Raw genomic sequence first — 17,189 nt, 5'->3', positions numbered from 1 at the left:
CTAAGGTAAATGTGCCAGAATTCTGTCTCAAAAGGGTTGTCCGGCATTTAATGATCAGTGGGAGCAGCACTGTAGTAACCACGAGGTTGTTGGTCCTGTGTAGTTCCGTCTCCGAAGCTACACTCTAACACCTGATCAGCAGGGGCGTGAGGCATAGGATCCTGAGGATAGGCCATCACTTAGTAAAGGCTGGACAATCCTTTTAAAATTTGCCAAAACTTATGTACATGCTTTGCACCAGATAAAGCTTAGTGGAAAATGGATGAGGCCTGATGGGAAAGAGAGTAGCTTAAGATGTGCCAATTAGTGTTGAGCGCGAATATTCGAATAGTGAATTTTAATCGCGAATATCGGCGCTTCGAGAATTCAAGAATATTCAGAATATAGTGCTATTGTCACGAGGGTGTCAAGAGCCACGCCTGACTCCGTTGTACCCGGGGTCAGGAGGTCGCAGCGGTTGGCTGCGCGCTGTATGTAAGATAGGGCTGTTTCCTTATGGTAGCTTTCTGGGTTTGCTTTGCAAACCCTTTTGGCTCACTCAGGGATCCGTAGCTCCTTCTCCTCAGCTGTTCCTTGTCCAGCACTCCCAAACCTCCTTATATTCCCCTCTCACACTTCTCTGGTTGGCAGATATAGAGCTTCCTGCCTGGACATCTATTCTGACCCTCTGGAGCTGTGTTGCTGCGTTCTCTGGTTGTTGATCCAGAACGCTACCCTCCGGATCCCTGTTGGACCTTTGTGGACTGCTGTGGTCACCCACCTGGGTGTATGTGTTTGTCTGTATTGTCTGTCCTCTCCCTGGTGTTTCCCTCTTAGTTCAGTGGTGCGGACTAGCGATCCCACCGACCCGTTCACTATCTAGGGCTCATTTCAGGGAAAGCCAGGGTTTAGGCACGTGATCGCCGCACGGGTGAGGAACCCGTCTAGGGACGTCAGGGCAGTCAGGTGCCAGCTGCAAGGTGAGTCAGGGGTCACCACCTTACCCTCTCCCTTGGGCAGGGCTTTCCCTTTTCCCTCCCTGTGCGTGACGCCGGTCATTACAGCTATATATTCGTAATGACAAATATTTGTAATTTTTTTTCCATCTGAACACATGATTCCTGACAATGACGTCATTGGCCCACAAGTAAGAAGCAGGGAGGAATCATGTGTTCATTTCATATAGAAAAAAAATGACGAATATTCGTCATTACGAACATATAGCACTATATTGAATATAGTGCTATATATTCATTTTTAGAATATTCGTCATTTTTTCCACCTAAACACATGATTCCTCCAAGCTTAAGTTGCTTGTGGGCCAATGAGTCATTGGCCCACAGGCAAGAAGCAGGGAGGAATCATGTGTTCAGATGGAAAAAATGACGAATATTCAAAAAATTTATATATAGCACTATATTCTATAGTGCTATATATTCGTTTTTGACCCATGCCTGTATTGATTGCGTAATATTCACATATTACGTGATCATTACATTGCCGATTTATTTGTAAAAAAAAAAAAGAATGTCGAATATAACGAATATACGAATTTGCAAATATATGATGAATATTCTACAAAATATTAGTGAAATATCACGAATTTAAATATGACACCTGCCGCTCATCACTAGTGCCAATATGCAACAAAATTTTGAAGCACAATTTTGCTGAGAATTAAGCCAACCTATAGGTTGTATAAAGTTAGACAAAAGTGTCTAAAGGTGTGCCAAATGTATCATCCAGCATAACAGCATGAACCACTGTGACAGAATTTGTAATTAAGTAATAATGAAAGTTTAATGTACCCAAACAATTGCACTAATGATCATCTGACCCAGGGCCGGTGTAACGTTACATTACCCTACTTTGTGAGATTTCCCTACCTCGTAACTTCCGGTCGCACCGGAAATGACGTGAGGAGGCGTGCCGGAGTTGTGCCGATCTGCGCATGCGCCAAACGACGGTTTAGGGAAATCTCACAGCGGAGTTCAGCTGGACAACGGGACACTGCACATGCGCCGGAGAGCCTCACCAGCCTTAGGGTAGGGAAAAATGACGGCCCAGTGCACAAGCGGGGCTAACTAAAGAACATCCATCCTATCTCTGCGCCTGCGCAGTGTGGGGGTAGGGAGATATGATGGCCATTTTTTCAGTTAAATAAATATTTATTTAACAGAAAAAATGGCCATCAGATCTCCCTACCCCCACACTGTGCAGGCGCGGAGATCGGATGGATGTTCTGTAGTTAGCCGCGTTTGCGCACTGGGCCGTAATTTTTCCCTACTCTAAGGCTGGTGAGGCTCTCCGGCGCATGTGCAGTGTCCCGTTGTCCAGCTGAACTCCACTGTGAGATTTCCCTAAACCGTCGTTTTGCGCATGTGCAGATCGGCACAACTCCGGCACGCCTGCTCACGTCATTTCCGGTGTGACCGGAAGTTACGAGGTAGGGAAATCTGACGAAGTAGGGTAATGTAACGTTACACCGACACAGGACGCCCAAAATTTGTAGAGTCAGGAGGGTGCTTTCATCCCTAAAACTCGGACAAATGTCATTTACAGTGTCCTTAAACCCCTGACAGCATATAAAAGAACTGCAAGAGAAGTTCCTCATTGAGTCTTCAATAAAGCGGGTAAAAGGAGGTCCTCCCCTTTTCTCTCCATGCGCCCCACAGCCCCTTCTCTACTCAGTAATAGTACATCATGCCTAATTGATCCTCATACCTAAAAAGTACCAGTAGTATACTGACAAGTACCTCAGAGCTCACTCATTTATAGTACTGCAGACAACTACAACCTCCAACACCTTATGTACCTCACAGTGTATAACTGACCACATATATCTGTACACACTGCATCTATTATACCTTGTACCTCACATGTAAGCACTCTGCTGTATATACTATATATCTGTATCCCCTACATCTATTATATCTCGTATCTCACATATCAGTACACTGCTGTATATACTATATATCTGTACACACTTCATCTAATATCAGTGTGCAGCCCAAAGTATCCCCCCAGCAGTGTCTGATACCAGCATGTAGCGCAAAATACCATCCCAACTTTGCCATATAAATACCACATTGCAGCACAAAATATGTCCCCAACAGCACTAAATAAATACCACCACGAAGTACAAAATACCCAGCATTATTGTCCCCTGAACACTTCTTACCCACTGGCAACAGCATTATCCCTATTTAAATGTCTCACCTCTGATTGGGACTTGCAGGACAGGAACAGTGAGGCTGGAGTTGGAGGGAGAGAGCCTTCTGGTAGAAAGTAGACTGGAGTGGGCAAAAGGAGATGTGATGCAACAGGTCACAAGTTTTGCTGGTTACGTGGTATGAGCTATAATAGATGCAATGTGTACGGATATATAGTATACACAGCAGTGTACTGATATATGAGGTAAGAGGTATAAGTTACACATCATACCTCACTGCTTTATATACTATATATCTGTACACACTGCATTATACCTTGTACCTCACATATTACAATGCTGTATATACTATATATCTGTACACACTGCATCTAGCATACCTCATACCTCACAGATTACATATGTTTATATTACATATCTGTAGCCACTGCATCTATTAGAACTCATACCTCACACATTAGTACACTACTGTGTATACTATATGCGTATATACACACTGCATCTATTATACCGTATAATACATGCAGTTGGTATATATATATATATATATATATATATATATATATTCCAAAAAACAGACAGCACATCCAGTAGAAAAAATGGTGGTTTGAGTGGTTGAGAAAGGCTCTGTGTTTGAGCCGAAACATTGCCTCAGTGTACCACATGGGTGAATAAACCACCATTTTTTTTACTGGATGTGCTGTCCGTTTTTGGGATTATTTTATTGGGTAAGGAGCTACACCCTTGGACATGGCACCCAACGTATTACCTATTTATTGGTGCCACCATTTTTTCCATATATATATATATATATACAGTACAGACCAAAAGTTTGGACACACCTTCTCATTCAAAGAGTTTTCTTTATTTTCATGACTATGAAAATTGTAGATTCACACTGAAGGCATCAAAACTATGAATTAACACATGTGGAATTATATACATAACAAACAAGTGTGAAACAACTGAAAATATGTCATATTCTAGGTTCTTTAAAGTAGCCACCTTTTGCTTTGATTACTGCTTTGCACACTCTTGGCATTCTCTTGATGAGCTTCAAGAGGTAGTCCCCTGAAATGGTTTTCACTTCACAGATGTGCCCTGTCAGGTTTAATAAGTGGGATTTCTTGCCTTATAAATAGGGTTGGGACCATCAGTTGCGTTGAGGAGAAGTCAGGTGGATACACAGCTGATAGTCCTACTGAATAGACTGTTAGAATTTGTATTATGGCAAGAAAAAGCAGCTAAGTAAAGAAAAACAAGTGGCCAGCAATTCCTTTAAGAAATAAAGGTCAGTCAGTCAGCCAAAAAATTGGGAAAACTTTTAAAGTAAGGGCTATTTGACCATGAAGGAGAGTGATGGGGTGCTGCGCCAGATGACCTGGCCTCCACAGTCACCGGACCTGAACCCAATCGAGATGGTTTGGGGTGAGCTGGACCGCAGAGTGAAGGCAAAAGGGCCAACAAGTGCTAAGCATCTCTGGGAACTCCTTCAAGACTGTTGGAAGACCATTTCAGGGGACTACCTCTTGAAGCTCATCAAGAGAATGCCAAGAGTGTGCAAAGCAGTAATCAAAGCAAAAGGTGGCTACTTTGAAGAACCTAGAGTATGACATATTTTAAGTTGTTTCACACTTGTTTGTTATGTATATAATTCCACATGTGTTAATTCATAGTTTTGATGCCTTCATAGTCATGAAAATAAAGAAAACTCTTTGAATGAGAAGGTGTGTCCAAACTTTTGGTCTGTACTGTATATATAGTATATCCAACAGTGTACTGATATGTGAGGTATAATAGATGCAGTGGCTACAGATACCGAATATATACAGCAGCGTACTGATATGTGAAGTACAAGGTATAATGCAGTGTGTACAGATATATAGTATATACAGCAGTGAGGTATGAGTTGTAACTTACAATATTCCTTGTACCTCATATATCAGTACACTGCTGCATATACTATATATGAATACTCACGATTTTCCTAAATAAAAAATCTAAAAGTTTGGAACATAGGCACAAGTATTGAATTGTTACAGCAAAATTGAAAGTGTGTTTTCTGTAACTTAAAGGGAATCTATCACCCCGATTGTAACTGTGTAACTGAGTAGTACTGCATATAAGGAGTCCAGATTATTATTTTTTATTTTCCAATCTGTAAACTGTACTAAGCTTACCTTACCTGCTCCTCCGGGAGGGCGTAACGTCACGTCTTGGTAACCAGTAACTATACCGTATCTCGTGAGCTCGACGTGAGGTTCGGTATTCGTCACACACCAATATAGCAATGCAGGAAAGTTCAGTAAGATTTCTGTCTACTGTGTTATTTGGGTTTAAAAACGCAGGTTTAAAAAAAGAACTTTCTTCACTATTTAGAAACATGTTTCAAACTTGTAATGCAATTATTCCCCCCTAAAATCACCACTATAACGATAAGAGGAAAGGCCGGTAAGATTTCTGTCTCCTGTGTTTTTTGCATTTACTAGTAAAAAAAATTACGTCATTGCTGTAAAATGCTTTTGCTGTGACTCCTTGGCTACTTGGAAAGCAGTACGACGGCGTTACGGTTTGTTGTTTCTGTTCTTTAAATATCTACACTGCTGACGTTACTTAATATGAATGGAGGGTCGCATTCCAGATTGTGCACTTCCTGGGCACTTAAAGGGGTTATTCCATTAATAATGTAAAAAATGAAAATACATACATAATCTAGTACATGGCAACCTCTTTCTAACAAAGCTAGAATCAGCCCTGTACCTCACATAGATCCAGAGATCTTCTCATGCATTGTTCCAATTTTTCTACTAGATTTAATTCAAGCTGGCAGTTTAGGGGATGTGCCCTTCTGCAATTGTTGGCAGTCCAAGGATGAAACTAAGCATGTGCTTTTGTCTCAGTGAGCAGAACAGAGAAATTGGAAAAAGAGCAAAAAGCAGGTGGTGCTCTACAGATATATTTCATTGAAACACTTAGTGGCTACAATACATTTTTAATTACATGCCATTACAAAAATATTCCAATTCAGGTGCTAGTTTGAAAACTACAAAATATTTTTAGTTGGACAACCCCTTTAAGGACATATGTTTAGCTAAAGACTTCTGGAATGCACAGGAAAGACAATACTACGCCTTCCAGGAATTCAGAGCTAAATATAGGGTCAGTGAGGCTTTATTTCTTACGTATTATCAGATAACTAGTGCATTGTGAGCAGAATTACAAAATTGCTAGAACGAGTTCCATCCCAATGATTTTCACTTACTCATTGCCTCAAATACAGAAAGAAAAACCTTGACTACCCTCTATAGTAGCCTTTGACATAAAATATCCTTGTCAACATCCTTGTTCAAAAAGTAGAAGACGGATTTCTCAAACATGGACCGATCAGCAGTTGTGTTGAATGGGTGGCATGAGACACAGTTTTGAAAATGAATAGAGCGATATATAGTTTCTATAAGAGTAGAGAGGGACAAGAGAAACTGACTTTTTGTAAATGCGGCCTAGGCAACATCGACTTATACCATGGCCTCTGGACATGCCCAGCAACCAGACACTTTGGAAAACAACTGTGTACTCTTATCAGATAAAATGCATAGAATAATTCTTACTGTTGATGACCAACCTCTCCCAATAGGTATACATTTGCTTATATTGACAACTAAACACTGTTTACTAGGTAGGTGGCTTAAGCCAGATAGCCCCACTCTTTTAGATGTAGGTGCGCTGATGAAAAATTGCCATTCCTTGGAAAGAATTGAAGTCGAAAGACGGATGGAAACACAAAAATGTTTTTTTTTTGGAAGTGGTTGTCTTTTATTTGTGTTTTTTCTCTCGGACACGGAAATCCAACAAGTGATGACCCACTTTCGAGAGAATGTTTGGTATCATAAGGCAGATTTGTTGGGATCTTTTAGCTGATTTAAGCAATCCTTTTAAAGGTACAACTGGGAAAGAGTATCTGCAGAAAGAAATTTCCTGTTTTCCATGTTTTTCAGACATTTAAAATGAAACACTACAGTGTAAAATACCACCTGGGAGGGTGGGAGGTGGGGTGGGGGATTTGTTATTGAGCTGTTACTGTTAGGGTACTTTCACATTAGCGGCAGGGGAGTCTGTCAGGCTGTTCCGGTGGGTGAACAGCCTGTCGTATCCGTCCTGCCGCTAGTTCACGTGTGCCCCCGGACTGCCGTTTCATCCCCATTGACTATAATGGGGGCGGGGGCAGTTTGAGGATGAGTGATTCGATTCGTAATTGGTTTCGTTATAAATTACACAAAAATTAATCCGTCAAATGAACCTAAAGCTTTTCAGCTTCGCTTCAGACAAATAGAGTAAAATGGCTCGCAGTGCCATTTTACTGCACATGGTGGCCAAAACCACAATGCTCACATGACCCTGGGAGGAAGTAGAGGGGGGAGGGCTTGTCCTGATTGGCTCAGAGGCGGAAAAACAACCTCATCAGCCAATCAGGAGTGGCAGCAGGCAGGAAGATGCCTGTGCAGAACAAGCAGACAGAATTCAGTGTGAGGCCTCATGCACACGACAGTATTTTTTCATGGTCCGCAAAACGGGGTTCCGTTGGTCCGTGATCCGTGACCGTTTTTTCATCCGTGGGTCTTCCTTGATTTTTGGAGGATCCACGGACATGAAAAAAAAGTTGTTTTGGTGTCCGCCTGGCCGTGCGGAGCCAAACGGATCCGTCCTGATTTACAATGCAAGTCAATGTGGACGGATCCGTTTGACGTTGACACAATATGGTGCAATTACAAACGGATCCGTCCCCCATTGACTTTCAATGTAAAGTCAGGAGTTAATATACCATAGGATCAGAGTTTTCTCCAATCCGATGGTATATTTTAACTTGAAGCGTCCCATCACCATGGGAACGCCTCTATGTTAGAATATACCATCGGATTTGAGTTACATCGTGAAAACTCATATCCGACAGTATATTCTAACACAGAGGCGTTCCCATGGTGATGGGGACGCTTCAAGTTAGAATATACTACGAACTGTGTACATGACTTCCCCCTGCTGCCTGGCAGCACCCGATCTCTTACAGGGGGCTGTGATACGCACAATTAACCCCTCAGGTGCCGCACCTGAAGTGGTTAATTGTGCATATCATAGCCCCCTGTAACAAATCAGGGGCTGCCAGGCAGCAGGGGGCAGACCCCCCTCCCTCCCCAGTTTGAATATAATTGGTGGCCAGTGTGAGGGCCCCCCCCGGCCCCCCCTCCCTCCCTTTATTGTATTATCATTGGTAGCCAGTGTGCGCCCCCCCCCCCGCCCCCCTCCCTCTATTGTATTATCATTGGTAGCCAGTGTGCGCCCCCGCCGGCCCCCCCTCCCTCCCTTTATTGTATTATCATTGGTAGCCATTGTGCGCCCCCCCGGCCCCCCCCCTCCCTTTATTGTATTATCATTGGCAGCCAGTGTGCGCCCCCCCGGCCCCCCCTCTATTGTATTAATATCATTGGTAGCCAGTGTGCGGCCTCCCCTCTCCCCTCCCCCTCCGATCATTGGTGGCAGCGGAGAGTTCCGATCGGAGTCTCCCCTCCCTCCCTTTATTGTATTATCATTGGTAGCCAGTGTGCGCCCCCCCCCCGCCCCCCTCCCTCTATTGTATTATCATTGGTAGCCATTGTGCGCCCCCGCCGGCCCCCCCTCCCTCCCTTTATTGTATTATCATTGGTAGCCATTGTGCGCCCCCCCGGCCCCCCCCTCCCTTTATTGTATTATCATTGGCAGCCAGTGTGCGCCCCCCCGGCCCCCCCTCTATTGTATTAATATCATTGGTAGCCAGTGTGCGGCCTCCCCTCTCCCCTCCCCCTCCGATCATTGGTGGCAGCGGAGAGTTCCGATCGGAGTCCCAGTTTAATCGCTGGGGCTCCGATCGGTAACCATGGCAACCAGGACGCTACTGCAGTTCTGGTTGCCATGGTTACTTAGCAATATTAGAAGCATCATACTTACCTGCTGCTCTGTCTGTGACCGGCCGGGAGCTCCTCCTACTGGTAAGTGACAGGCCTGCGCGGCGCATTGCTTAATGATCTGTCACTTACCAGTAGGAGGAGCTCCCGGCCGGTCACAGACAGCGCAGCAGGTAAGTATGATGCTTCTAATATTGCTAAGTATTGGGGGGGGGGGGGGAGGGGAGGCCGCACACTGGCCACCAATGATATTATTACAATAGAGATAGAGAGGGGCCGGGGGGGCGCACACTGTGCCACCAATGATATTAATACAATAGAGGGAGGGGGGGCTGGGGGGGGGGCCGCACACTGGCTACCAATGATAATACAATAAAGGGAGGGAGTGGGGGGCAGGGGGAGGGGCCCGCACACTGTGCCACCAATGATATTAATACAATAGAGGGAGGGGGGCCCGGGGGGGGGCCGCACACTGGCTACCAATGATAAAAACAATAAAGGGAGGGAGGGGGGGCGGCGCACACTGTGCCACCAATGATATTAATACAATAGAGGGAGGGGGGCCGGGGGGGCCGCACTGGCCACCAATGAAATTAAAACTGGGGAGGGAGGGGGGTCTGCCCCCTGCTGCCTGGCAGCCCCTGATCTCTTACAGGGGGCTATGATACGCACAATTAACCCCTTCAGGTGCAGCACCTGAGGGGTTAATTGTGCATATCACAGCCCCCTGTAAGAGATCGGGTGCTGCCAGGCAGCAGGGGGCAGTCATGTACACAGTTCTTAGTATATTCTAACTTGAAGCGTCCCCTACATCACTATGGGAACACCTCTGTGTTAGAATATACTGTCGGATTTGAGTTTTCACGAAGTGAAAACTCAGCTCTGAAAAAGCTTTTATGCAGACGGATCTTCGGATCCGTCTGTATGAAAGTAGCCTACGGACACGGATCACGGACACGGATGCCAATCTTGTGTGCATCCGTGTTTTTTCACGGACCCATTGACTTGAATGGGTCCGTTAAACGTTGTCCGTCAAAAAAATAGGACAGGTCCTATTTTTTTTGACGGACAGGATACACGGATCACGGAGGCGGATGACAAACGGTGCATTTTCCAAGTTTTCAACCGACCCATTGAAAGTCAATGGGTCCTCAGAAAATCACGGAAAACGGAACAACGGCCACGGGTGCACACAACGGTTGTGTGCATGAGGCCTTAAGCTGTTGATGTGTATATTGAAGATATTACCCAGAAATTAAGCTGCAGGGTTATATTGTTCTAAAATATTAGATACATAAATGCCGCAATTTATTTATATAAGACCTGTCAAAAAGATATATTTGAGTAGATCTAGCCAACATATAGTAATCATTGTTACTGCTGTTATTATTTTTTATTTATATATATTTATTCTATATTATAGATTATTTTTAAGTAACCCTATATGTATATTACCATGACTAAAGGTCAAACGATTGGCCAAGCCAGATCCAGGTTTTCTGGTTTCTCATTAAATGACGTAGTAGCCCTAAATGGGTAAATGGATTCAGCCCTATATAAACACCCATACAACAGACGAGACTTGACCACTGAGGAAGGAGTCCTGCTAACTCCGAAACGCGTCTGGTGTACACAAGTCTCTACAGAAAGAAGAAAACCGCAGCATACCATCTGCGCATCTCCTTTGAATTTGCAAGAACATCCGAACATTCTCTGAAAAGAAACGAAAGTCCTGCCTTGTCCTGCACAATAGACATCAAGCCACTATAAATAAGCGGACTGTTTCCCTGCTTGCAAGTTCATTTTCACTCACTCTAAAGCTGACCGGAGGTAAGACCACCTGTGCTGAAACATGTGGGACACCATGCTAAGCACAGAAATCCGAACACTCCACCGCTTCCAAACAGTGAGTAATTTGTTACAATTTATCACCGTGCACTAGCAAAGCTACAACTGTGAAACAAAGTTATAGCTGTGAAAGACCATACGCAGCATAAGCAAAAGGAAAACATTTCTATTCAGTAATCACTAAGTATAGTGAAAACATCCTATATTGAATAAATCGCAGACATACCGCGGACTAATACAGAGACTGCACTTATTAACCCATTGGCTGAGACTCCTCAGAAATCTTGAAGTAGACATTGAATTTACAACTGAGATCCCAGATTCAAGTATATTAACCCTTTGGCATGGTTATATTTTAATTATGTATTATGTTATTTTAGTGTGATAAATTAGGTACCTATCTGTTATATATTATAATAAATAAATATTTTAGCAATATTGGTTAGTGTCCAGTGTGAATTCAGATGTAGGTGTAGGTGTGCCCCTCTTATTTATTCGTACATTTTTTTTCCCCCCAAAGGTTCAGGGTAACCTTTTTAGGGGGAGCACCCTTTTCCTTGCAACTTGCAGGGTGAGCCATCCCAATACATTTTACATATACTTGTAATGTGTGTGTATATATATATATATATATATATATATATATATATATATATATATACAGTACAGACCAAAAGTTTGGACACACCTTCTCATTCAAAGAATTTTCTTTATTTTCATGACCATGAAAATTGTAGATTCACACTGAAGGCATCAAAACTATGAATTAACACATGTGGGATTATATAAATAACAAACAAGTGTGAAACAACTGAAAATATGTAATATTCTAGGTTCTTCAAAGTAGCCACCTTTTGCTTTGATTACTGCTTTGCACACTCTTGGCATTCTCTTGATGAGCTTCAAGAGGTAGTCCCCTGAAATGGTTTTTACTTCACAGGTATGCCCTATCAGGTTTAATAAGTGGGATTTCTTGCCTTATCAATGGGGTTGGGACCATCAGTTGCGTTGAGGAGAAGTCAGGTGGATACACAGCTGATAGTCCTACTGAATAGACTGTTAGAATTTGTATTATGGCAAGAAAAAAGCAGCTAAGTAAAGAAAAACAAGTGGCCATCATTACTTTAAGAAATGAAGGTCAGTCAGTCAGCCGAAAAATTGGGAATACTTTGAAAGTAAGGGCTATTTGACCATGAAGGAGAGTGATGGGGTGCTGCACCAGATGACCTGGCCTCCACAGTCACCGGACCTGAACCCAATCGAGATGGTTTGGGGTGAGCTGTACCGCAGAGTGAAGGCAAAAGGGCCAACAAGTGCTAAGCATCTCTGGTAACTCCTTCAAGACTGTTGGAAGACCATTTCAGGGGACTACCTCTTGAAGCTCATCAAGAGAATGCCAAGAGTGTGCAAAGCAGTAATCAAAGCAAAAGGTGGCTACTTTGAAGAACCTAGAATATGACATATTTTCAGTTGTTTCACACTTGTTTGTTATGTATATAATTCAACATGTGTTAATTCATAGTTTTGATGAAAATAGTCATGAAAATAAAGAAAACTCTTTGAATGAGAAGGTGTGTCCAAACTTTTGGTCTGTACTGTGTATATATATATATATATATATATATATATATATTATATACAGCAGTGTACAGATATGTTAGGTAAGACGTATAATAGATGCAGTGTGTCCAGGCATATAGTATATACAGCAGTGTACTGATATGTGAGGTACGAAGTATAATAAATGCAGTGTGCACAGATATATAGTAATACAGCAGCTGTCATTTATGCCTCATAACTGTCAATACACTGCTGTACATACTATATGCCTGATTCGTTAAGTGGTGAGAAAGACCTAATCCTGTCTTCAGTTCTTGCACTGACATGGAAAATATATGCTGTACAACTGAGAAGGAATCTGACAGCATCCTTGCCGGAGAAAAACAAAGGGTTTAAATAAAAAAATTAAAGGTAACAGTTGCAGGTCATTCTCAATATTGACACCCACCTAGATCCAAGATTTAAGGAGTCGTCTTTGTCTGTTGAAGAAGATGTGAAGGAAGAGCTTCTGCAGAGAGTTTCTGTTGTTCAGCAGAACAGAAAGAGGAAGAACATGCAGTGGCACAAGCAGCTGAAAAGCTGATGTGAAAAGCCCGTTGTCTAACGTCATTACATAGAAAAGGGGTTGGCAGGATGTTCTGTGGGTACAACTGAGAAAGATATATCATGCCACAAGCCTGTCGAGCACATTTTGCTATAGTATCTCTATTCATTCCTGCCTCTAGTTGTGCATCGGAATGAGCATTCAGAACCTCTGACATAATCTGCAGTCCAAGGAGAATGAGACAAACAGAGACCACATAGGCATACTGGTTTTCCTGGTGAAGAATTTTAAACAGTCAAAGAAATGACCAAGTGTGTAAATTTCCCATAACAAGAAAGAAACATAGAAACATAGAAACATAGAATGTGTCGGCAGATAAGAACCATTTGGCCCATCTAGTCTGCCCAATATATCTGAATACTATGGATAGTCCCTGGCCCTATCTTATATGAAGGATGGCCTTATGCCTATCCCATGCATGCTTAAACCCCTTCACTGTATTTGCAGCTACCACTTCTGCAGGAAGGCTATTCCATGCATCCACTACTCTCTCAGTAAAGTAATACTTCCTTATATTACTTTTAAACCTTTGCCCCTCTAATTTAAAACTGTGTCCTCTTGTGGTAGTTTTTCTTCTTTTAAATATTCTCTCCTCCTTTACCGAGTTGATTCCCTTTATGTATTTAAAAGTTTCTATCATATCCCCTCTGTCTCTTCTTTCTTCCAAGCTATACATGTTAAGGTCCTTTAACCTTTCCTGGTAAGTTTTATCCTGCAATCCATGTACTAGTTTAGTAGCTCTTCTCTGAACTCTCTCTAGAGTATCTATATCCTTCTGGAGATATGGCCTCCAGTACTGCGCACAATACTCCAAGTGTACGGCATACATATTAGGACATCGTCAGACATCATCCACAACTCCATCCTCCATCAGGTAAAACTCCCTCCTACCTCAGACTTTAGACAAAACTCCATCCTCCCTCATCCAAAACTCCACCAGACCTCAGACAAAACTCTGTTCCCCCTCATCCAAAACTCCGTCCTCCCTCAGACATCAGCCAAAACTCCATCAGACCTCAGACATCAGCCAAAACTCTGTTGTCCCTCATCCAAAACTCCGTCGTCCCTCAGCCAAAACTCCGTCGTCCCTCAGCCAAAACTCCGTCGTCCCTCAGCCAAAACTCCGTCGTCCCTCAGCCAAAACTCCGTCGTCCCTCAGCCAAAACTCCGTCGTCCCTCAGCCAAAACTCCGTCGTCCCTCAGCCAAAACTCCGTCGTCCCTCAACCAAAACTCCCTCGTCCCTCAGCCAAAACTCCCTCGTCCCTCAGCCAAAACTCCCTCGTCCCTCAGCCAAAACTCCCTCGTCCCTCAGCCAAAAACTCTGTCCTCAGCCAAAACTCCGTCAGACATTAGCCAAAACTCCGTCAGACATCAGCCAAAACTCCGTCAGACATCAGCCAAAACTCCGTCAGACATCAGCCAAAACTCAGTCAGACATCAGCCAAAACTCCGTCAGACATCAGCCAAAACTCCGTCCTCCCTAACTCAAAATATGCCCTACTACACACACTCTTCACCTGACAGAGCTGCTAGCTGCTGGAGAGGCAAAGGACCTATGATGATGTCATGACCATGTGACGAGTCACGTGTGTGGGAGGGGTCAGATGTGCACAGCAGCTGGTAGAGTGTACAGAACTGTAGCCATCAAATAGAGCTCTGTACTAGAGATGTGTGTGTAACCTGCATGTAGCAGTGTTGTGTACTGTGTAGCAGAGCTGTATGTGTAACCTGCATGTAGCAGAGCGGTGTACTGTGTAGCAGAGCTGTATGTGTAAGCTGCATGTAGCAGGGCTGTGTACTGTGTAGCAGAGCTGTATGTGTAAACTGCATGTAGCAGTGCTGTGTACTGTGTAGCAGAGCTGTATGTGTAACTTGCATGTAGCAGAGCTGTGTACTGTGTAGCAGGGCTGTATGTGTAATCTGCATGTAGCAGAGCTGTGTACTGTGTAGCAGAGCTGTATGTGTAACCTGAATGTAGCAGAGTTGTGTACTGCGTAGCAGAGCTGTATGTGTAACCTGCATGTAGCAGAGATGTGTACTGTGTAGCAGTGCTGTATGTGTAACCTGCATGTAGCAGAGCTGTGTACTGTGTATTAGAGCTGTATGTGAAACCTGCATGTAGCAGTGCTGTATGTGTAACCTGCATGTAGCAGAGCTGTGTACTGTGTATTAGAGCTGTATGTGAAACCTGCATGTAGCAAAGCTGTATGTGTAACCTGCATGTAGCAGAGCTGTGTACTGTGTAGAAGAGCTGTATGTGTAATCTGCATGTAGCAGAGCTGTATGTGTAACCTGCATGTAGCAGAGCTGTGTACTGTGTAGCAAAGCTGTATGTGTAACCTGCATGTATCAGAGCTGTATGTGTAACCTGCATGTAGCAGAGCTGTGTACTGAGTAGCAGAGGTGTATGCGTAACCTGCATGTAGCAGTGCTGTGTAGCAGAGCTGTATGTGTAACCTGCATGTAGTAGAGCTGTATGTGTACCCTGCATGTAGCAGAGTTGTGTACTGTGTAGCAAAGCTGTATGTGTACCCTGCATGTAGCAGTACTGTGTACTGTGTAGCAGAGCTGTATGTGTAACCTGCATGTAGCAGAGCTGTGTACTGTGTAGCAGGCTGTATGTGTAACCTGCATGTAGCAGAGCTGTATGTGTAACCTGCATGTAGCCATGCTGTGTACTGTGTAGCAGAGCTGTATGTGTAACCTGCATGTAGCAGAGCTGTATGTATAACCTGCATGTAGCAGTGCTGTGTACTGTGTAGCAGAGCTGTATGTGTAACCTGCTTGTAGCAGAGCTGTATGTGAAACCTGCATGTAGCAGTGCTGTGTACTGTGTAGCAGAGCTGTATGTGTAACCTGCATGTAGCAGAGTTGTGTACTGTGTAGCAGAGCTGTATGTGTAACCTACATGTAGCAGAGATGTGTACTGTGTAGCAGAGCTGTATGTGTAACCTGCATGTAGCAGAGCTGTGTACTGTGTAGTAGAGCTGTATGTGTAACCTGCATGTAGCAGAGCTGTATGTGTAACCTGCATGTAGCAGAGCTGTGTACTGTGTAGCAGTGCTGTATGTGTAACCTGCATGTAGCAGTGCTGTGTACTGTGTAGCAGAGCTGTATGTGTAACCTGCATGTAGCAGAGCTGTATGTGTAACCTGCATGTAGCAGAGCTGTGTACTGTGTAGCAGAGCTGTATGTGTAACCTGCATTTAGCAGAGCTGTATGTGTAACCTGCATGTAGCAGAGCTGTGTACTGTGTAGCAGAGCTGTATGTGTAACCTGCATGTAGCAGAGCTGTATGTGTAACCTGCATGTAGCAGTGCTGTGTACTGTGTAGCAGAGCTGTATGTGTACCCTGCATGTAGCAGAGCTGTATGTGTACCCTGCATGTAGCAGAGCTGTGTACTGTGTAGCAGAGCTGTATGTGTAACCTGCATGTAGCAGAGCTGTATGTCACGGCCACGGTTTTGGCCGTGACTCCTTGGGAGCCGCATACTGTTGCCCGCGGTTTTGGGTTGTAGTGTCAACCGCAGCTTGAGGCATAAGGTTGTTAGCCTCAAGTGCGGTTGCCGCGGACAACAGCTATGTGTGCGGTTCCCTCTGAGTTGTGTGCGCGTTTGTAAGCACTTTTGTATGTCTGTGTGCACTTTGTTTATGTTTGGTGTGCACTGACATTTTCCCTGCACTGTGGCTGTCCGTGGCAACGTTTGGTGGTATGATGTACATGTGGTGGCAGTGTCCCGGCCTTCGGGCTGACTCCCAGGACACGCTTGCCACCCATGTCGTTGCCTGCGGCAACAGCCACAGTGTGTTTGTTGTTTGGACACTTCCCCTTTAAGTTATGTTTTCCCTTCTGTGGTTTTGGAAGGGTTAACTCCCTTTCAGTGTGTGTGAGTCACGGGGTGTGTCTGATTGTTGGGTGTGGCTTCTTGGCCCTATAAAGCCTCAGTTGTAGGCAGTAGCCAGAGAGGGTGTTTCAGCCATGCTGGCTGTAGACATCCTCCTGGTTACTTACCAACTGCCAGTGGGGGCCAACCTTCTGGTCATACTGTCACGGCTGAGGATGGGGGAAACCCTCAGCCGTGTGCCGAAGGA

The 17,189-nt window shown here is 44.1% G+C and overlaps 1 protein-coding gene across 2 annotated transcripts in view; it reads right to left on the bottom strand.

Moving 5' to 3' along the window:
• Window positions 1–13,045, bottom strand: part of LOC121002128 (nucleotide-binding oligomerization domain-containing protein 1-like) — a 95,284-nt gene extending 82,239 nt beyond the window's left edge. Inside the window, exon 1 of one of the 2 annotated variants that reach the window (XM_040433453.1) lies at window positions 12,941–13,045. The gene's annotated coding sequence lies outside the window, so the exon portion shown is untranslated. The remainder of the gene's footprint in view (window positions 1–12,940) is intronic. The other variant, XM_040433451.1, reaches the window with a different exon arrangement.
• Between the last annotated feature and the right edge of the window lie 4,144 nt (window positions 13,046–17,189).

The sequence above is a fragment of the Bufo bufo genome, chromosome 5 (genome assembly GCF_905171765.1).
Source record: "Bufo bufo chromosome 5, aBufBuf1.1, whole genome shotgun sequence".
NCBI classification, from domain to species: domain Eukaryota; kingdom Metazoa; phylum Chordata; class Amphibia; order Anura; family Bufonidae; genus Bufo; species Bufo bufo.
This window is presented reverse-complemented; position numbering and strand designations above follow the sequence as displayed.